Genomic DNA, 21,823 nt, shown 5'->3' with positions numbered 1-21,823 from the left:
CGCTGGAAGCAACCCAAATGTCCACAGATAAGCAAAATGTGTTACGGGCATGCGTGGAATACGGTCAACAACAAAAGGAAACAAACTATTGATATGTGCAACAACATGGATGAATCTTGAAAACATCATGGTAAGTGAAGAATCCAGACACAGAAGACTGTGTATTGTGTGATTCCATTTGTATGAAATTTCCAGAAAAGGTAAAACTATAGAAACAGATAAGGGGTTGTTTGAGACCAAGATGGTGTGCAAAGAGTCACCGGGGAACTTTTTGATGTAACGGGAATGTTTTAAAACTGGACGATGATTGCACAAGCATATGCATTTATTAAGACACATTGAATTATATATTTAAAGTATATTAATTTTATAGAATATCAATTAAACCTTTAAAAGTTGTTTAAAAATAAAGATTTAAGAAGGCAAACACAATGGGATATAGCAACTGATTCAATCTGGAGAGTAAGGTTGAGGGAAACGTCAGGCATGATGCCAGGTTTTTCGGCTAGGGTCTAGTATGAAGGATGATGCTGTTATAAAATAATATTTGGAATATGAGGAAGAGCAGCTTTGGAGTTTAACTTTGGACTTATTAACTTTGAACTGGCTGTTGAGTGCTCAAATAGGTATTTCCAGTAAAGAGGTGGATTGGATGGCCTGGAGGTCATGAAAGGGATGGGAGTTGGAAAGAGACTCGAGAAGTCTTCACGTTTAGAGATAGCTGAAGATGCAGAAGAGGTCGAGGTCATCTTGGGAGAATGTGCAGTGTGAGGGATCCTAGTCACGCTGAAATACAGGTTCAGATAATTAGGAGTATACTAATGAAAGCCGGCTTCCCTAGAGAGTATTTTACTATTTTTGTGGTGATAGGAGATAACTTCCTTGTATTTCATGTATTTTTCCTGTAGCTTAAGAACTTAGAAAGTCTGTTTCAGAAACTCAGGCAAATTAAATAGAGGTAATTTAATCCAGCCTGTACTGTCAAATATTTATGTCACATAACTGAAAGCTGAGCTATAGCTAAGTTAACAAACAATATGTGAGAATCTATCATATGCAAGATAATGTGCTAAACATTCTTAGGACTGTGAGGAAATTTAAGGCTCAGAAGCTGACTTCAAAAAATTTACAATCTGGTCCTATAGATTCTATATTTTTCAGCATAAAGATTTTGAGGTGGGCAGGGAATGGTGGAAAAGGAACTAAAGAATTAATTGACCCAGTAGGTTAAAGAAAAGTCTAGAAGGATCTACTGGGTTGTCTCTATAAAGAAGCCCTTAACTGGAGTAAATTTGAGAAAGTTATTCAGGCCAAAAGGACTTCTGTTTTGTTTAAAAAAAGTTTAGTTTATATGGATTTCTTTCTTCAGCTTGCATTGGTCATTTTACTTCAGATAACTTTTATCCTAGTTTTCTGAGAGGCATGGTAAGTCTTATTTTCAGAAGCCATTAATATGTTGTGCAATTCCTTGCAAAGACGGGTATGTTTTAGACAACAAAATAATGAGGCAGCCCAATGACCTGTTAGTCAACAGCCTCTCTAGACAGAAATTCAGATACTGTCTAGGAGCTTGAGCTGTTTCTGACAAGTGAGTTGAGTTATGGAAAAGGAAGAAAAGCAGCCCTTTAACTCTGTGGCCAGAGGGAAGGAGCTTATTGGCTGAGATTGGCAAGTGGATAAAGAAGCCTTTGAAAACCATGGAAGAGGGTAAAAATAAGCAGACACTGGAAGTGAGGACACAGAGACATGTTCCAGAAATCATGCTCCAGTGACCCAACGTGACGAGGTGAGAGAGGGCTGAAGTGAACCATAGGTTCCACTGTCAGACAAGGGAAGGAACCCACAAAATGTGTTTTCTGTATTAAGTCTGTTGACTATAGCAAAGCTTAAATCAAAATGTCATTCTTCAAGTTTGCCTCCCAAAGAATGGTAAGCTCTTGTCAGAGGCATTTGAATGAGAGCAACTCCATCTTGAATAGGGGCTGGGTAAAATAAGGCTGAGACCTACTGGGCTGCATTCCCAGGAGGTTAGGAATTCTAAGTCACAGGATGAGATAGGAGGTTGGCACAAGGTACAGGTCAGAAAGACTTTGCTGATAAAAGTATGCGATAAAAAGTTGGCCAAAACCCACCAAAACCAAGATAGAGACAAAAATGTCACCAATTGAGGGTGTCTAGGTTGCTGGCATTTTGAACAAAGAATTGGACAAGAAGCACAAATGAAGCAACAAAAACAGAGGTTTATTGAAAATGAGAACACACTTTACAAGACGGGAGTGAGCCCAAGCAATGGCTTAAGGGCCCAGTTACGAAATTTTCTGGGGTTTAAATATTTTCTAGAGGCTTCCATTGGTTACTTGGTGTTCACCTTATGTAAATGAAGAGGATATTTCCTGTCACAGCAGAAGTGTTTCCATTTGATTAGTTCTAGGAAGACTTTAGGTTCCCTGCCTCCAGGCCTATTCTCTTGCCTCATCTCCCCCCGAAAGACGTGATCCCCATAAATCTTTATGGGAGGCTGAGGGACTGATGGTCTTCCTTCTGTAACTGCTTCATGCTGGCTTGGGACATAGTCCCTACTTATTGGGGATCACGGAACTCTCACCCTGCTCTGTCTAGTGGAGGCACAGTAGCTCCTTGATGGCCAAGGATGGTGTCTTCACTTGGAACTGGCTGAAACCCTTGTAGCATGATCATATGAAGCTTGATGGTCTCTAGGCAAAAGGAAATGAATTTGGTTAAAAGATTTAATGAGAACTTCAGGGGTGGATACCTATGGTGTCAGGAATGTCTGTAATAGAGACTTGCAGGAGGAGAAACCAGAACCTGGTCTGTGGTCTGTCCTAGAATCTTTGTGTTTCCTTAAAGTCTTAGCGTGAGTGACTCCATTTGATTTGGTTTGGTCTGTTGGGGCCTGTACATCAGCTTAGTCCAAAACATTGGACTCCCATAATTTTGTTTAAAAATCTCCCCCTTGGCTGGGCACAATGGCAAATAATCCCAGCACTGTAATCCCAGCACTTTGGGAGGCTGAGGCAGGCGGATCACTAGGTCAAGAGATTGAGGCCATCCTGACCAACATGGTGAAACACCGTCTGTACTAAAAATACAAAAATTAGCTGGGCATGGTGTCACGCACCTATTGTCCCAGCTATTCAGGAGGCTGAGGCAGGAGAATCGCTGGAATTTGGGAGGCAGAGGTTGCAGTGAGCCGACATAGTTTCACTGTACTCCAGCCTGGTGACAGAGCAAGACTCCTTCTCAAAAAAAAAAAAAAAAAAAAAAATTCCCCCTTTTTGGTTAGGTTCTCAGGTGAGAGTATAACCAAAACTTAGGGCCTTAGCACCACTCTCAGTTACCATCATTTTGGGGTTCTGGTCTCAGCATGTCATTTATAGATAGGTGTCTGCATGGTTGGACATTTATTTCAGTTCTTATTCTCATTGAAGAGAGACCATTTGACATTCTAGGGATGGCTGCATGTAACGTTTAATACCTTGAGAGAACACAGCGCACCAGGGAGACTATTATTCTGACTATTGAAAGGATACTGGATAAATAGCAGGCACATAAAGAGATTCTTACATAGTTACAATCACCACATCTTGCTTAAGAATTGTCTTTGTTGTTATTCTTAAAGGTATCACTATAAGGGTACAGGAGGTCAAAAAAAAAAAAAACAAAAAAACAAACAAACAAACAAAAAAAACAAGCCTGAGGTGAAGGGGCTCACACAACCCTGAGGGCTTGGGTTAGCTGAAGAAGGGGCTCAGCCAGACATTCCAAACCTTCCCAGTCCTCCCTCCTACTGTCTGAGACCCACAGAAAGCAGTTGGCTCAACTCACATATCCATCTGTCCTCGACAGGATTGTGAAATCTTGTGCCTAACTCTGGCTTTGATGCCTCTGAATTCTGTGATTATGGTCATTTCCTTTAAGAAAAATCTTTCAGTCAGGCACCGTGACTTATGCCTGCAATCCCAGCACTTTGGGAAACTGAGGTGGGCAGATCACCTGAGGTCAGGAGTTTGAGACCAGCCTGGCCAACCAACATGGTGAAACCCTGTCTCTACTAAAAAACACTCATAGGTGGGTGTTGAACTATGAGAACACATGGACACAGGGAGGGGAGCATCATACACTGGGGTTTGTCAGGGTGGGAAATAGAGGAGGGACAGCGGGGGATGGGGAGTTGGGGGGAGATAGCATGGGGAGAAATGCCAGATATAGGTGATGGGGAGGAAGGCAGCAAATCATGCTGCCGTGTGTGTACCTATGCAACAATCTTGCATGTTCTTCACATGTACCCCAAAATCTAAAATGCAGTTTAAAAAATACAAATATTAGCTGGGCATGGTGATAGGCACCTGTAATCTCAGCTACTCAGGAGGCTGAGGCAGGAGAATCTCTTGAACCCAGGAGGCAGAGGTTGCAGTGAGCAGAGATCATGCCACTGCACTCCAGCTGGGGCAACAGAGCAAGACTCCTCAAAAAAAGAAGAATCTAGTAACTCACATGTGTTTTTGTACTGAGGGCTTGGGCTTTATTTTAATATGTATTAATTTTTTTCCTCCATAAGATTTCATTGAATCCATTTGGTGTGAAATTTGTCCCACCTCATCTGATGCTAGGGATGATCTAAAAGTGGCATACTCACCTTCTGAGATGCAGTGGAGGCTCACAGATAGCTTCTTCTAACCATTCAGGAGACCGTCGACCTTAGTATCAGTGTCTCAGTTAAAGTTAGCAAACACAGAACCTTCTGTGATAGTTCAGGCTCTTTACATGCCATAGCAAAAAGGCATAGTATGTTATAATCTGTGGGCTTACTATAAGCATTAGTTTCACCTTATAAATAGAGTGCCCATTTGGTCTCATTGACAACTTTTGTTGAAAGATCATATTCGTTTCTCATAAAATTCGACTTTTACTATCATTGTTTTTCAGTGACTCTAAAGGCCCACTTTATGTTTTCCAACGTATCTGTTTCTGTCATAATTTACACTCAACCAAACTGCCACCCCACATAAACTCTCACTATCAAAGACTGTCTGCTAGATGGAAAGCATTGCCCACACAGTGGCATTCTCAGCTTGGTCCTCAGATGTGAAGATCAGTCATTAGGTGTAAAATCAGATTTTTCCTCCTTAAGAATGATAATTCTACTGTAAAATACTGGCTGTAGTTTATAAATTATTCAAGGCATATTTATAAAGATTGTTAGTTCTAATGCTATTTGCATTTATGTAAACTAATATATCTATTTGTTTGCTACTACTCTGGATAGAGATACATTTTTAACTATATTTTTAGCTTAAAAGAGAATATTGATTACATTTAGTACAGTATGTAAAACACCACTCTGCCTTCTATTGGCTTCAGTGTAACACAGAAATGAACTTTTGTATATTCCTTCTGAGGCATATTGTGTATTCCAATATATATCCCATCTCATTTGATTTTTTGTGATGTGACTATTCTGTCATCGAGCCTGCACAGGGACTCCTGACTGCTTCAACCCACAGAGTATTGTAAAAAGATGCTATGTGACTTCCCATCTAGATCAAAGGAGTTTCTGCATTAGCATCTCTGTTTATCTGTCTAAAGATGCTAACTCTGAGAAGCCAGCCTTAGGCCATGAGGAAGCTCCAATGAGCCAATGAGGAAAGTCCCCATGACGGGCTTTGATGGAGAGTTGCTCAGCACCCAGCTAATGGTCATCATCAATAGCCAGACATGTGAGTGAAGGAGCTTCCAATGAGTACAGGATTCCTATCCCCGGCTTTCAGTCTTCCAGGTGAGGCTCCTGACACTGTGACACAGAGAACAGCCTTGCCCATTTTGTTCTGAATTTCCAGCGCAGAGAATCCACAAGCAAAATAAATAGTTGCTTTATGCCACTAAGTTTTAGAGTACTTGGTTATGCATCCACAGAACCTGGAATACCTTCCTTTTTTACTTCCCATCTTTCCTTTCCCAGCCCTCTAGGTTTGCACAGAATCGTTCTGGGGATATCGAAAAGATATGATAATAAGGCTGGTGGAGGTACACTTTTTGACATTCTTGTTTAATTTTCCTCTCTGCTTCATTTTTTCATAAACCAGTAAGTAATTAAGAAAGTGGCTTCTGGGGTGGGGCCAGGCCACTTGTGTCAGAATCCTGGCATGGCTCTTTACTAACTGTGTGACTATGAACAGGTAATTTAGCCCTTTTGTGCCTCAACTTTTGCATCTGTAAAACAGGCATAATAATAGTACTGCTCAAAGGGGTTTTCTGGGATGACTAAATTAGTTAACAGCTGTAAAGAGCTTCGAATAGGGCCTGGTGCATAGTAGGTGCTTATTAAAATATAAGCTATTATCATTTTAGCTTTAAAACACTTAATTTTTTATGATTTGAACTTATTGCCCAAGCATATTCCAATATAAAAATAGAAAGTTTAAACACAATCCCAATACCCTATTAATCTATTTAATTTTCCATTTTCTTCAAGACCCACCTATATACAAACATTATTTTTAAAATCATAATTTATTGTAAAGATACAGGAAAACAGAAACAATTACTTAGGGTTCACTCTACAAGAAGACTATCACTGTAGCCAGGCCATTTCCTCAAGAGGTAGACATATCCTCATTTTAAAAATGAGGAAACTATCATTTCTTTGATTAACAGAATGTTGTACAGATATCAAAATTATCATTAAGGACATTAAGTAACTTTGTGTATATAATATAATGTAAAGCAAAAAGAATAGGATACAGGACTCCAGATATTAGAATCATTAGAGACAGGCTAGAAAAAAAGACTATGCTTACTATATTCAATGAGCTAAAAGGACAAGCTGGAAATTATAGCATGGAACTGGAAACCATAAAAAGTGACCTGCAATACTTGCAAATAAATTAAATAAAAAATCTAGAATTAAAAAATATAATAAAATCGTGACCTCAACACATAGAGTTAGTAGTATCTAAAGAGAAAACTGGAGAATTGGAATATGGTCCAAAAATATTAAAAATGAAGCCTGGAGAAATAAATAACCAACTCAGAATATATAGAAGCAAAGATTAGGGAATCACTAAGTTAAAGGGAAAAGTCAAGCCAGAAACTGCTTAGGGCACACCTGCCTCCATTCTATTCAAAGTCATTCCTCTGAGGCACACCTGAGACAAATGCATATCTGATTGCTTCCTCTGTCCTATTGTTTATGTAAAAATGCAGATTCACTGAGCCATACTAAATCCTGTGTTCAGTGGAAGGCTGATCAAGGACTCGAAAGTCTTTTGTCTCTTCTCTACTTCTAACCTGGAAGCCCCCACTTCAAGTTGTCCCACCTTACTGGACTGAACCAATGTACATCTTACACATAGTGATTGATGTCTCATGCCTTCCTAAAATGCATAAAAGCAAACTATACCCCAATCACCTTGGGCACAGGTCGTCAGGACTTCCTGAGGCTGTGTCATGGGCACATGCTTAACTTTGGCAAAATAAACTTTCTAAATTGAGACCTGTCTCAGATATTTGGGGTTCACAACATCAATCCAAAATTTATGCTCTAATTCAAGGAGCATAATGAATTCCAAAAGTTATAAGTAAAATTTCGGTGCTGCAAAAGAAATAGTACTAGAAGATAAATCCTCTCAGCAAGGCAGTTTACTTCTATAGACGGGTATGGCTCACAGATGGAGCAATGGTGGCCACACGTTTGGACAAGGGAGGAAAAGGGGTACTTATGACTGATGGGAGTTGCCCCTACTGTTGTGTTGTTTCCCTATTGGCTAGGGTTAGACCATATAAGCTATACTAATCCTGACTGGCTATTTTAAAGAGAGCAGGAGTCCGAGCTGGAGTGGCAGCATGGGTGGTTTGGCAGGAAGGATAGTTGCAGGCAGGTCAGAGCAGGTAGCCAGGGGTGACCTAGGACAAAGAAGGTGACCAGAGCAGGTGACTGGAGCAGGTGACTGAAGCAGGTGACTGGGATGAGTCAGGACGGAGTTGGGGACTGGGGGAACAGATGTGAACTACTGATTAGAACTGGTGGAAAACGTTGTTTACTGAAATTACAGGGAAGTTAAACTTTAAAATAGAGAATTAAGGAATAAGAGAGCTGAACATACTGATGTACTGATTCTTTGAAGAGAAACTTGGGGTTCACTACACCTAATATAAACCAGGTAGATAAAGGAAATTCTCACCTAGGTGCATTGGAGAGAAACTACAAAATGTCAAAGACAAAGAGAAAATCCCAAAAGTAGCCAGATAAAAAATAAAGACTACCTTCAAATGAGCCACAATTAGACTGACAGCTGACTTCTCAACAGCAGCAATGGAAGCTAGAAGCCAGTGGATCAATGTCTTCAGTATGCCGAAAATAATAATAATAGTAACTGCTAAGAATTCTTCATCAGGAACAATATTCTTTAACAATGACATTTTCTGTCAAACACCAAGATAGTTCACCACTAAGAGATCACAGTGAAAGACATTCTGAAAGTTGTTTCTAGGCAGAGGAAAATAATTCTAAATCTCAAGCCATTTATATGGTCAAACTAAAGTCTTAAATTTTTTTTTTTAATCTGGCTTGATTTTTTTAAAGGGAGAATCCTCACTATATATAATACCAGTTTTGTACATTTTGAATTCCATTCTTGATTTAAAAAGCCTATGTAGAAAGTGTTACTCATAGTACTCTCTATATAGTAATGTAACAAGATTAAAGGAAACTTAACCCAAAGTCGTGGTTAGGAAAGACAAGAAAGTGACAAGAACTGCTTTTAGAACTGTTATGGCAGACGGTAAATTAACATTTTCTCAGCCATAAAGATACACATGTACAGTTGACCCTTGAACAGCATGGAGGTTGGGGTAACTGACCACCCTTGCAGTCAAAACTCTGCATATTATTTTTGACTCCCTCAGAATTTAACTACTAATAGCCTACTGTTTACCAGAAACCTTACCTAAAGCATAAATAGTAGATTAACACATATTTTGTATGTTACGTGTATTACATACTGTGTCCTTACAATAGAGTAAGCTAGAGAAAAGTAAATGTTCTCAAGAAAATCATAAGGAAGAGAAAATATATTTACATTCGTGAAGTGGAAGTGCATCATCATAAAGGTCTTCATCCTCATCTTCATGTCAAGAAAGCTAAGGAGGAAGAGCAGGTAGGGTTGGTCTTGCCATCTCATAGGTAGTGGTGACAGAAACAAAATCTTTGTAACCCATGTTAATCTAGGGTCAACTGCATTTATGTCTCTAGGCAGTGGGGATCAGCTGTAGACGTAATGAAAAACTAATCAGTACAATGCAAAGAAATGGAATGTTTTCCATCATACATATTTTAATTCAGATTCCACAGAAGCCAAACTATTTAGAAAGGACATACTGGATTCAAGACTGTAAATTCTGCTTGTCTTTTCCATTTCATCCTAGAATAATAAAAATGTTATGGAACTTGATGGTCCATATAGTCCCAGCTACATAGCACAAATGCTTGTGTTGATAAACTATAAAGAATCAAATAGACTGTACGATACTCAGAGCCGTAAGAATTCCCTCTCTATTACGCCCGAGAAACTCGAACACATCCACCTAGAAGGAGCTCACTGCTTTTTGCTCTTGTATTGGACATTCTCGGATGTTTAAAGCTTTTTAATTGGGCCCAAACTTTCTATCTAAAACTGGCTCGTATTTGTCCAGCTCTGTTCTTTCAATGGCAAGATAGGACAAATGTACTCTGTCTTCTATATAACAGACCACTAAACATTAAAAGGAATCTATAATGTCTCCCTTTAGAATTTGTTCTTGTAGGCTAATTATGTCTCATACAATCAAGCCTTTCCCAATCAGCCTGTATTTGGGCAGCCAGAGGATAAACAATCTGACTCAAGGAGGAAGGAAATCGTGGTATGAGAAGTAGAAAAAGTCAAGGTGGAGAAGGGGAGGTAGGCTTTGAGAAAAATTAAGTGTGCCAATACATATTTTATAACGTAAGTAAGATTTTATGTACTTGGTGATTATTTTTAAAATTCTGAGACTTTGCATGATGCATTGAAAGCAGGAAAACTATTTGACCAGATTTGTAAAGGCACAAATCTGGAGCAGAAGTTCACCTAGAAAGTTTCTGCTGGTAAGACAATGACGTTCAATTCTGAGACATGCCTTGTAAAGGGACTATCAATCTATGTCCTTCGATGTGGAAATGGCACACTGATTACAGTGTCCTAAATGATTCCAATTAATCTATCTAGCTAAAGATCTGGGTGTAAGGAATTACACTTGTGAGGTCTGGCCAACCCTCATACTCCAATTACAAAATGCACCTATAGTCATGGAGTAAGGGATGCCACTAAGTGTATTAATTTAGGAATAAAGGTGAAACACGGATAGACTGTTATTCCATGCTGATACACTCTCTGAGCATTACAATGGACATTTTTTTCAACAGCTAATAATCAGGGTTTGTTAATATTATTAGGGAAAGACTGGATTTTAATGGTTCTTCCTACTGCCAAGAAATTTGGCTCCTATAGCTCACAGCCTGTGCCATCACTCCATGTATAAATTATAATGCAGCAAATTGACAGAGGCCACAGGTCCTGGAATCTAGACTTATGAGGACAACTAAGATGTGACAGCATTGACAATCTGTAATTCTGGATAGACTGATCCCACTAAAAGCATACTGAGAGAATCTGCTCAGAGTAGATTCTTGAAGAATGAACCTGGCTGGAGAAAAATTCATGAGAAGAATTTTTCTGCAAGTATGTACTTGTTTGTTTATCCTACAAAATAACCATTGGTGCTGGGTTTCACATGGACATTACTGTCCATGGGAAACATGATTGGGAGATTGGGACATGGATACCTGCATTAGTCAGCTATTGTTATAACTAGCAATGTCATGTAACAAAACTCAATGGCTCATAAACAACAGCATTTTTTTTTCCCACTCACTGGTCTTTGGCTAGGGCAGCACTGCTTCAGGATGAGGGCTGGCTGGTTTAGGTCCAGGCTGAAGATCAGATTTGAGTTTGCCCCCATGTGTTTCATTCTGGATCTAAGCTGAGGGGATAGAAGCTAACTGGGTCATGCTTTTTTCATGGTAATCACAGGAGCACAAAAGGACAACCAAACCATGTAAGCATACATAAAGCCTCTGTTCATGTTACTTCTATTACATTTCATTAGCCAAGTCCATATTCAATAAAGAGGAGTTTAGGGGGAATAACATACCTCTCACTATCTCATTGTCTTGTGGAGGGGACAATGCAATGCTACGAAGCAAAGGGTATAGACGTATAATCCAATTGCAGGAGAGTAAAGAGTTGGAATGAATAACTCAGCCTTCCGGAATACATGCTCTGTACTTTTTTGTAAAGCCTAGCCTAGATCATTGCATTTTTTTTTTAATTCAAGGATAATATTTTAGGCTAAAGACTGACAGAATCATATTGTAAGTGAACCCATAAACACTAATGAATCAACAATAGTGAGAAAGTCATCAATCATAAATCCAAGAAATTAAAAAATGCATCCAACTGTGTGTGAAGGTTTTACTGAGCGCAATGGTGATGGAGATGCCTCAGGCCTCAAACACAGTGAGCTTGGCAGAAAAGCCATACTGCAGTTTTGGCTGATTCAGGGCAAACAAATGCACTCAAGCGTCTTGACATTGCCAGCAGCATCAAAAGGGATGTGCTGGTTGCCAGCAAAAGTGTCATTAAAAATGGAAATAAAACATACAAAATATAAAAGTTGGGATAAAATGTCAAAGTGTGTTTATGGGAAGACCTATCCATTTCTAAGTGATGTAATGGAAAATCCCTCTTTGGTCTACCCAAATCAAGGACATTTTATAAACTGGATAATGTGACAATTTGTGACAAATCCTAAACCCACTAACCAAAATCTTCTGCCTCTAGGAAAAGGGTAGCTAGAATTTCTAAATAAGTAAAATTATGGCTTAAAGGTCCAGAGAGAAGCAATTGCTCATAAATGTTTAAGTGTATAGATACGTGTGTGCATATAAATGAATTAATGAACACATAGACAAACATGCATACTTTGTGTTGATTTTGCCACCTGATACTTATGTATCAAAGCAAGGACTAGATATTTTCAGCATCTAATATGATTATTATTTATTAACAGTCATTGCAGCCAACCTATTTAATTAAAATTAAGCCTTTCTTCTGTTCAAATTTGCTCAGTCTTAAAGGGGATTCTCATTAGAGTTATAACCCTGATATAAGAAAGTGGAACATCCTAAGACTTACAATGGTTGAATTGGAAAGAGGGCCTTCCAATATAAAGAAAAAATGTCTCTCAAAGATGTTCAATTTCATTCAATCCACCTCGAACCTTATACAAATATTAATTCAAAATGTATAAGAATGCATCATAGAATTAAATGTGAGATTCTTGATACAAAACTGTAAAACTTTCAGAAGAAAACCTTCATGATCTTGGATTAGGCAGAATTTTTAGATATGATATTAAAAGCATGAGTCATAATAATAACAATACATTAGACTTCATCAAAACTTTTTAAAAACTTTTGCTCTAGGAAAGTTGGTATTCAAAAGTAGAAAAAGTAAGCTACAGAATTGGAGAAAACGTTTGGAGATCCTATATATATCTACATACACACACACACACACACACACACACACACACAATATTTCAACAAAAACAAAACAACACCTCAATGTAAAAAGTGACCAGAAGATTTGAATGTTATGAAATAAGATATACAGATGGCAAATAAGCATGCAAAGAGGTGTTCAACATAATTGGTCACTAAGATAATGAAAATTATAAGCACATAAGATACTAGTACTTATTAAATGGCTAAAAGAATTCTTAAGCGTCAATACCAAGTGCTGATGAGGATAAAGAACATCTGGAATTCTGAAATATTACCAGTGGGAATGCAAAATGGTACATTCACTTTGGAAAACAGTTTTGGGAGTTCTTATAAATTTAATCATACATTAACATTATGACCCAGAAATCCTACTTTCAGGCACTAAGCTTAGACAAATGAAGGCTTACATCCTTAAGTGGTTGAACAGATAAACAAATGGTGGTACATCCATTCCACAATATACTACTCAACAATACGAAAGAACAAACTATTGACACATGCAAAATAATGAATAAATTGCAAATATATTACACTGAGCAAAGAACCCAGACTCAGAGGTTACATACTGTATAATTCTAGTTGTATGACATTCAAGAAAAGGCAAAACTATAGGGATGGAGAATAGATCAGTAGCTGTCAGGGGCCCAAAGACAGGAGATGATTTGATGACAAACAACATGAGAGAATTTGGAGATAGGAGGAGGGATAGAGTTATTCCGTATCCCAATTATGGTGATGGTTATGTGGCTGTATACATTTGTCAAAATTCACAGAACTGTATATTTCAAAAAAGTGAACTATACTGTATGTGAATTTTACAATCAAGTTTAAAAATTCAACTCAACAAATATTTAAGATTTTGAGCATTATATGCCAGGCACTCTGCTAAAGGTAGGACAGAATACAAAAATGAGAAAGTATGGATCCTGTCCTTGAGGGAACTTAAAACTGTCATAGAAAGGCATTCAGCTAAAGGAAAGAATGACACATTCTGAATACTGGACTAGAAAGCAGTCTGCAGAAAAAGCTTCAAGAGAAGTACACACAGAGACTAGAGATTTAAATGCAGACGAGATGGAGACATTATTTTGTAAATGTGATGAGAAATGGAAACTTATGGGATTTAAGACGCACCTTAAAAGCTGGCATGACTTAGCAGGCAGAGTTTGGAGATGGGGGTGAAGAGAGGTCAGGGCAGAAGGAAACCCACAGAAGGTGATGGGTGCTGGTGGGTAAGCAGGCAGTGTGGGGGCAGTGACACATGCTTCAGTTTGATTGGAAGCAAAGGGGAAAGTGTTGGAGCTAATTTGTGAAGTGTCTTGAATGGCTTCGTAAGATGTTATTAATTCAGTGGAAAGTGGGAAACCATTACAGCATGTTCAGTAGAGCTTGACTTTAAAATAGGATTTTCCAAACTCCTCTGACCATAGGGCACTTAAAAATTAAAATGTAAAGACCAAACACCAATATGTTGCCCAGGAGAGTTAATGCCAGCTTTTTGTCAAGACATCCTTGATTTAGCAACTGATCCACAGAGAAAACATTGTATAGTACAAATGTTTGTATATTAAAAAATGGAATATTATCAAAACTATTCATTGACATTATAGATACAGACATGGATCAGAGATCATCAAACAAGTAAATAATATTAAAAGAATGATTGGGGCCTGGGCACGCTGGCTCACACCTGTAATCCCAGCACTTTGGGAGGCTGAGGCAGGAGGATCTCGAGGCCAAGAGATCAAGACTAACCTGGCCAACATGGTGAAACCCTGTTTCTACTAAAAATACAAAAATTAGCTGAGCATGGTGGCAGGTGCCTGTAATCCCAGTTACTTGGGAGACTGAGGCAGAAGAATCGCTTGAACCTGGGAGGGAGAGGTTTCAGTGAGCCAAGATTTCGCCACTGCACTCCAGCCTGGGTGACAGAGCAAGACTCCGTCTACAAAAAAAGGATGATTGGTTGATGAATGATGAATGTGATGTAAGTATCTGTCTAAAGATTGGAAGTTATCTGTTCCTAGAGCAGGTGAATCATGTGTGGTTTACTGTGACTCTGTAAGATGTTATAGTATTATCATTTAGAGGTAGATCCTGTTACTTAGATAACCACATAAGATTTAGAACTACACAAGTGTGCTTGGTAATTTTCTAACATACATGTTTTTAGTTTAGAAATTTAGAAGAACATCAACAGCGCTGACCATAGAAGACACCGCTGATACTCTGCCCACGTCTTCCCAATCCACCCCACAGATCATTGCAACTTTGGTGGACATACCTATACATTCCAAAAGCATCTTGCCTCCAGAGTCTGCGTCTCTCTCTGCCCAGAGGCTTTCTCTGAATGTGAGGGCACACAGAGTAAGTTGTAAGTGCTGGGAGGTAGAGTATTTCCACCTCTGAGAGCAACCCTCCAGCAATGGAAAGCAGGAGTTGTTGAATAAATACCCTGCTTCCTTGCCCTTCGGGAGCAATGCTGAAATGTGCTCTGTAACAGTCTTGTGGATGGTCCTGGTGGGATTAAGCCCTACTTTCCCATCAGGACAGTCCGCCCATAAATTGGTTTTCCTCCTTTCCCTGTTTTCTTGGGATCATCTCCCAAATTAACTCCTAACACCCGAATCCTTATCTCAGTGTCTGTTTGGGGAGAATGCAACCTGAGACAATGTTGTTTATTTCCTCCACAGGCATGTTTTTATCAGTTTAACCATTAAATCATTAAATAAATATTTATTGAACACTTACTATGTACATAGGATGGAATATGATGATGAGCAAGTGAAAAGTGATCTCAGCCTTCATTTGACCTAGACCAGTAGTAATTATAAAGTCCAGGGTGCTAAGGGTACATGAAGCTAGCTCTCTTAATCCAGTCTGCGAGGGTCAGGGGAAACTTCTCAAAGAGAGTGATGTTTCAGTTCCTCCTGAATGGTCAGCAAGGGCTTGGAAAAGAGGAGGGAGAAAAGTGTTACAAGCTGTGTAATTTAGGAAACTTTCTTTATGTATTTGGGGAAATAATAGTCATGGCAGAGAAGGAAGAGCCGACTGCCTTTGTCAAACATCTGAAAATCCATTTTAATAGGAAATAAAAGAAGGTGAGTAAGTATTTAATTGGTGATATATAAACTGCATTATTTTTATATTAAAAACAAATTGCTGGGCACGGTGGCTCATGCCTGTAATCCCAGCACTTTGGAAGGCCGAGGCAGGCAGATCACTAGGTCAGGAGTTTGAGACCAGCCTGGCCAACATAGCGAAACCCCGTCTCTACTAAAAATACAAAAATTAGCTGGATTTGGTGGCATGAGCCTATAGTCCCAGCTACGCAGGAGGCTGAGGTGGGAAAATCGCTTGAACCCAGGAGGCGGAGGTTGCAGTGAGCCGAGACCACACCACTGCACTCCAGCCTGGATGGCAGAGTGAGACTGTCTCAAAAAATACCCACGAAAAACCAAATTGATCCCTAGAGTCATCATATGCCTCCCAGATATCCTGAAAGAAACTCACTAAATTAACAGTGGGCCATTGTACTTCTATACTTATCACTCCCTCAGATCTGCTGTCTTCCATTGATACAAATGTTAATGTACTCTGTTTATCACCCTGGGAAATTTGTAACCATCTTTTTCTGCCTGAAGAAAGAAGGTTCAGAAATTGAAACCGTGATTTAATTCTCTCTGTTGTTAAATGGCTAGTCAATTTGTAGATTATCTTTGTTTCCTTGGGTGAAACAGGAAGAGAAAGTAATTTTCACTATGAAAACATGAACCTTAAATAAAAGTTTTTAATTTGTTAAGGTTTTATTGAATTGATTCCTTGTGATGAGTTATACATCCACTCTTTCATTCAATACACATATAGAAATCTCCCCTGTACCTAAACCTTGGTAGTCACTGGAAATACAAAGATAAACAGGGCAGTCGCTGCCCTTAAATAATCCTAAGAATGACGGGGAGACAAATACATATGAACATTGGCAGGGAAGTAAGTACTAATACAAAGAAACATGTAAGATGTAGCTGCGCAGAAGAGGGTCACTAACTTCTCTAGGGGAGATGAAAGGGATGCCTTTCCAGACCAGGTGACATTTGAGCTGGGTCTTGAGGTATAGGTTGAATTTTCCTGACAAAGTGGGAGGCAGCACTGAAAACAGAAGAAATAACCCTGACAAAAGCATGGAAACATGAAAAAGCATGGCGTGCTTGGGAACCACAGGAAATCAGTGGCTCGAGTACAGGGGCAGGGCAGCGGAGGTGGAAGACATGATAAGGGCTATGAAACTGATGTAAAGACAGTTGGGACCAGGTTACAAAGGACCTTTGGACTTGATTCGATTTGTAACAGGGATTGGAGGTTTTCAAGCAAGCAATGACATGAACTGGTTTGCACTGTGTAATCTTGTAGCGGTTGTAACAGATGGAATAAAGGGGAGGACAGGATTAGAAGCAGGAAAAGCAGTTGGGAGACCTTTGCTAGTTCTGGCAAAGAGACTAAGAGCCAAACTAAAGCAAGTAGTAAGCAGTGAGTACGAAGTGGATGGGAGGAAGAAGTTATTCAGAAGGCAGCATGATCCGGACTTGGAAACTATTTGGATGTTGATACACTAGAGAGAGGAAGGGCAAAGTTGCAAAGGGCAACGTTGAGGTCAAGCGGAGGCAACTGGCTCTATCATGTTATTCCAAGATGTACAGATAAAACTTATCACTCTGGAGGTGCAAAGTTTAAACAGGTCCCATGGAATAGGAGAGACAGAAACTAGACTGCAGGAGGTTGAAAAGTAGATGACAGATTGGGAAGTAGAGACCTGGATTGATTCGACTGCTAAATACCCAGATTCAGGATGAATAAAGTGTGGCTGGATGTTGTGACAATAACAATGTGCCAGATAAGGCTCTCTGCTATATGAGCCATTTTCTTTTATGTTTTAGGTTATTTGTTGGTATGCATTCTTTTCTAATTCTGAAATATGCGAAGAAACACATTTAAGTAAACACCCTCAGGAGATAGGACAGCATGGGTAATTTAGTTAGAAGAGAGGCGTTCTAGAACTATTTTTAACTCAGCCCATCCCTTGTTTCCTCAGGATGTTGGTGAAATCTTCAGGTTGTTTATGAGGAGCCTGTGTATAAATACACAAACAGTCATATTTTCCATTCAAAACTGGAGGCTTTACCAGCTTTCCCTCAATGCCATGGCACTGTCCTGTGGTTCATATGTTATGCTCTATAATCTGGCAAGAGCCTGGGCTGTAATTCCATATGGCTGGCCACCAGCTTCCAGCCCTAAATGCCTTTGATGTTGTTCTTCAGGGGGAGCTCCAGGGGGAGCTGCAGGAAGAGATCAAACAAATTGGGAGAAAGGGGCCTCTGCTTCTTAGCCAGAGAGACAAGAACCAGCAGTAGAGAGGACCCAGCGTGATGGCGAAATCCTATCAACCCAAGTGCTGGTGACGTTTTAGGAATTCTACTCTTCTGTGTGTGGAAAGATAGTTATGCTAATGAAATTATGCTTTAAATTAGCCAAACATATTCTCAAAAGAAATTTTTTTGCTAAAATTATGTATTACAGATTTTGTGGTACCCTTGCTCTGCAATTTAACAGCATGTTGTTGTTATTATTTGGCATTTAATGAGTACCAGAAAGTGGTCTGTGTATTCTCCACTTGGTTCAGAAACAATGAAATAAATTACCTTTTTAGACTGCCTGGTATTAGATTATCCTTCTGGTACTGACCATGCATAAGACTGGTAGGGAGGGGATTTCTAATGAAAGTCTCCTCCACAGAAAATATGTTCTTTCTTCCTCTTCTTTTGACTACTTCCCACAAAATCCTCAATCAGGAACACCCAGGAATCATGCAATCCCCAAAGTCCTATGCAATATCACCAAATATAAAGGGACACTTTACATAAGTTGACTCTTTTTTTTTTTTTTTGAGATGAAGTCTCACTCTATCATCCAGGCTGGAGTGCAGTGGTACAATCTTAGCTCACTGCAACCTCTGCCTCCCAGTTTCAAGTGATTCTCCTCACTCAGCCTCCCCTGTAGCTGGGATTACAGGCGTGTGCCACCATCCCAGGCTAATTTTTGTATTTTTGGTAGAGATGAGGTTTTGCCACATTGACCAGCCTGGTCTTGAACTCCTGACCTCAGGTGATCCACCCACCTCAGCCTCACAAAGTGCTGGGATTACAGGCGTGAGCCACCACTCCCGGCATAAATACACTTTTGTTCTATTAATATTGCTATTTATTAATAAGCAGCAAGTTTCTGATTACTGGCCTTGCTTCTTAGAGGTAGTTATTTAAAAAAGAACCCAAATGTTTTCTCTTTTATTAGTGAAGCCTCCAGCACCTGGATGGAAACTCTTGTTCACCTTTATAATGGTGGGCATGGGAGGAGACAGTCATGCTGTGACCATGAAAGATTTTTGAACAAGCAAACATAAATTCCCTAAAGCCACGGATAAAATCGGGGAGAGGGAAACTTACTGCAATTAGGAAATTTTATATACATATTCTATATCAAAATTACAGCCCATAAAATTTTCACCGGTCCCTCTTCAGACTTATAAAATAAAATGATGCATTTTACAGTTGTAGCAGCAACAGCGACAGAGGTATTTGAAAACGAGTTCGAGAGCACAGTTTCAATTTAAAAACAAAACAAAACATACAAGCAAACAAATCCAACTAACTTGCCTATAGACTAATTCATTTCAGGCAGAGCTTAATTTCTTTCAGATTTGAGACTTACAAACCCTGGCTAATTTTCCTGGTACAATTATCTGTTATTTTGGCAACTGCAAAGTTCAAGAATCTTTTAAATAGTTGAAAAGTGTCTTAATTCTCACATTTAAACAAGCAGATAAAATACAAATAATAATACTGAATATAAATCCAGTGGTGAGAAAGACACTGTAACTTGGAGATTTAATCTCAAAACCTATTTTGTACCCATTACAGCCATCTGTTTGAAATTTAGGTAAACCTGTCAGAGGCAGTGGGCCTGAGAGTTACATAGGTCAGCTATCCCAGAAACAAAAAAAGGGATTGAACTACGGTCCTGCAAATGTGCTTTATTTAGGCAGTACTGTGCTATAGCCATTTTGAATGTGAATGGTTTTCATTGGGTCACTAGTCTCCAGTTCACCAAGACATTCCTTATTGCCATATGCTTGTCTACTTGATGAATTTACATCATCAGTCTGGCCCCAGGAGATATTTGAGTTTGCAATCTCCAGTCTTTTTTTTTTTTTTTTTTTTTTTTTTTTTTTTTTTTGAGATGGAGTCTTGCTCTGTAGCCAGGCTGGAGTACAGTGGTGCCATCTCAGCTCACTGCAACCTCTGCCTTCTGGGTTCAAGCAATTCACCTGCCTCAGCCTCCAGAGTAGCTGGGACTACAGGCACATACCACCACGCCCAGCTAATTTTTGTATTTTTAGTAGAGACGGGGTTTCACCGTGTTGGTCAGGATGGTCTCGATCTCCTGACCTTGTGATCCATCCACCTCGGCCTCCTAAAGTCCTGGGATTACAGGCATGGACCACTGTGCCCAGCCTCCAATATGTCTTATAAGCATATGTATGCCATTATTTCTGCTCTTTAGATGGTGTTTACAATCAAAGGAATTCAATCCACAAGTCAGAACCCTTTGGATATGACCATTCTGTATTCACCAGAAATCATGTTATGCCCACATTACATCTCCATGATAACCCTATGAGGTAGCTATTGTTATTATTTATCTTCATTTATTGGATGAGGCAACTGAGATTTAAAAGCATAAATTACTTGCCCAAGGTCACACAAGTAAACATGAACACAGGATTTGGGAATGACAGAGGCAGGATTGGAACCCACACTTTCTCTCCAAGAAAACATTTAATCATATGACCCAGGGCTCAAGATAGGAATTGTTAAAAGTCCCACATCCTGAACCAATAGATTTCCCTTCTTCCTTTTGCAACGCTCCTTCAAAGGCCACAGGTATCTTTAAGCAGCTAGACTTCATGATTAAAATGCTCCTTGTGAATACCCTTGGCTACCTGGCCTTTTCACCTTCCATTACACCCTCTTGGTAAAGTGCAATTGCTCTCGTCTGGAGAATACATCCATTCTCTTCTCTATTCCCCATACTGTCAACCTCCCCTTTTTAGATACACCCCTTTGGATATGGACAAAGACTACCGGTTCGCTGGGTTCCTCTAGCTCTCACCTGTTTTGCTTCTTCACAATCCTTCACAGCCAGGCTTCTGGGAAAAGTAGCCAATCTTGACTGCCTCCACTTCCTAACTTCCCACTTACTTTTCAGCCTCTGGCAACCTGACTTCTGACACCACCAATCCACTGAAATCTACATTACTAATGATCTTCTAGCTGCTGAAGAAAATGGGTGTTTTTCAGTGTATCCTCTTTACTATTCAACACCTTTGAATACTTTCCTCTCAGAATGTTCTCTTCCCTTGGCTTCCAGGGCATAACATTCCCTTTTCGTTCTCAGACCTCTTCGGCTGCTTCCTTCAACTTATTTTGCAGCCCCTCCTCCACCTCCAACCATCAGTGTTAGGATTTCAACCTCGGTGCTCATGCGTGACTTGGTCACTTTCTGGAAAAAACTTCATGATGACTCCCAAGCCTATATTTCCACCATAACTTACTCCTAAACCTTATACAACTACTTCTGAAGTCCCACAGCAATTGAAATTTAACATGTCCCCAACTCCTTATTTCCTCCTTTTCCCCACTCCCATCTATTTTGCCTGTCCAGGTGACTACCTGCACCCAATCTTGAGTCACCTCTTTCTCACTAGGTGAAAAAGTCCCTGAAGTCTATATAATAAATACCTGGTTTTCTTCTTTTCTCCATTCCTGATATTGCAGGACCTGTTCATACTCAATCATCATCATCATCATCATCATCATCTTCTTCTTCTCCTTCTCCTTCTTCTTTTTTTGCTTTTTTTATTGTGGTACAGTTTATATGCAGTATAATTCACACTTTTAAGTGTATAGATAATTCTATGAGTTTTGACAAACGCTTATAGTTATGTTACCACAACCACAATCAAAATATGCAGCAAGTTCCATCATCCCACAAAAAACTCTCCCATGTTCATCTGCAGTCAGCCCCTTTTCCTACCCTCAGCGCCTGGAA

This window comes from Sapajus apella, unplaced genomic scaffold (assembly GCF_009761245.1).
Source record: "Sapajus apella isolate SASKATOON/1434 unplaced genomic scaffold, GSC_monkey_1.0 scaffold83, whole genome shotgun sequence".
Taxonomy (NCBI): Eukaryota; Metazoa; Chordata; class Mammalia; order Primates; family Cebidae; genus Sapajus; species Sapajus apella.
Note: the sequence above shows the minus strand (reverse complement) of the source record.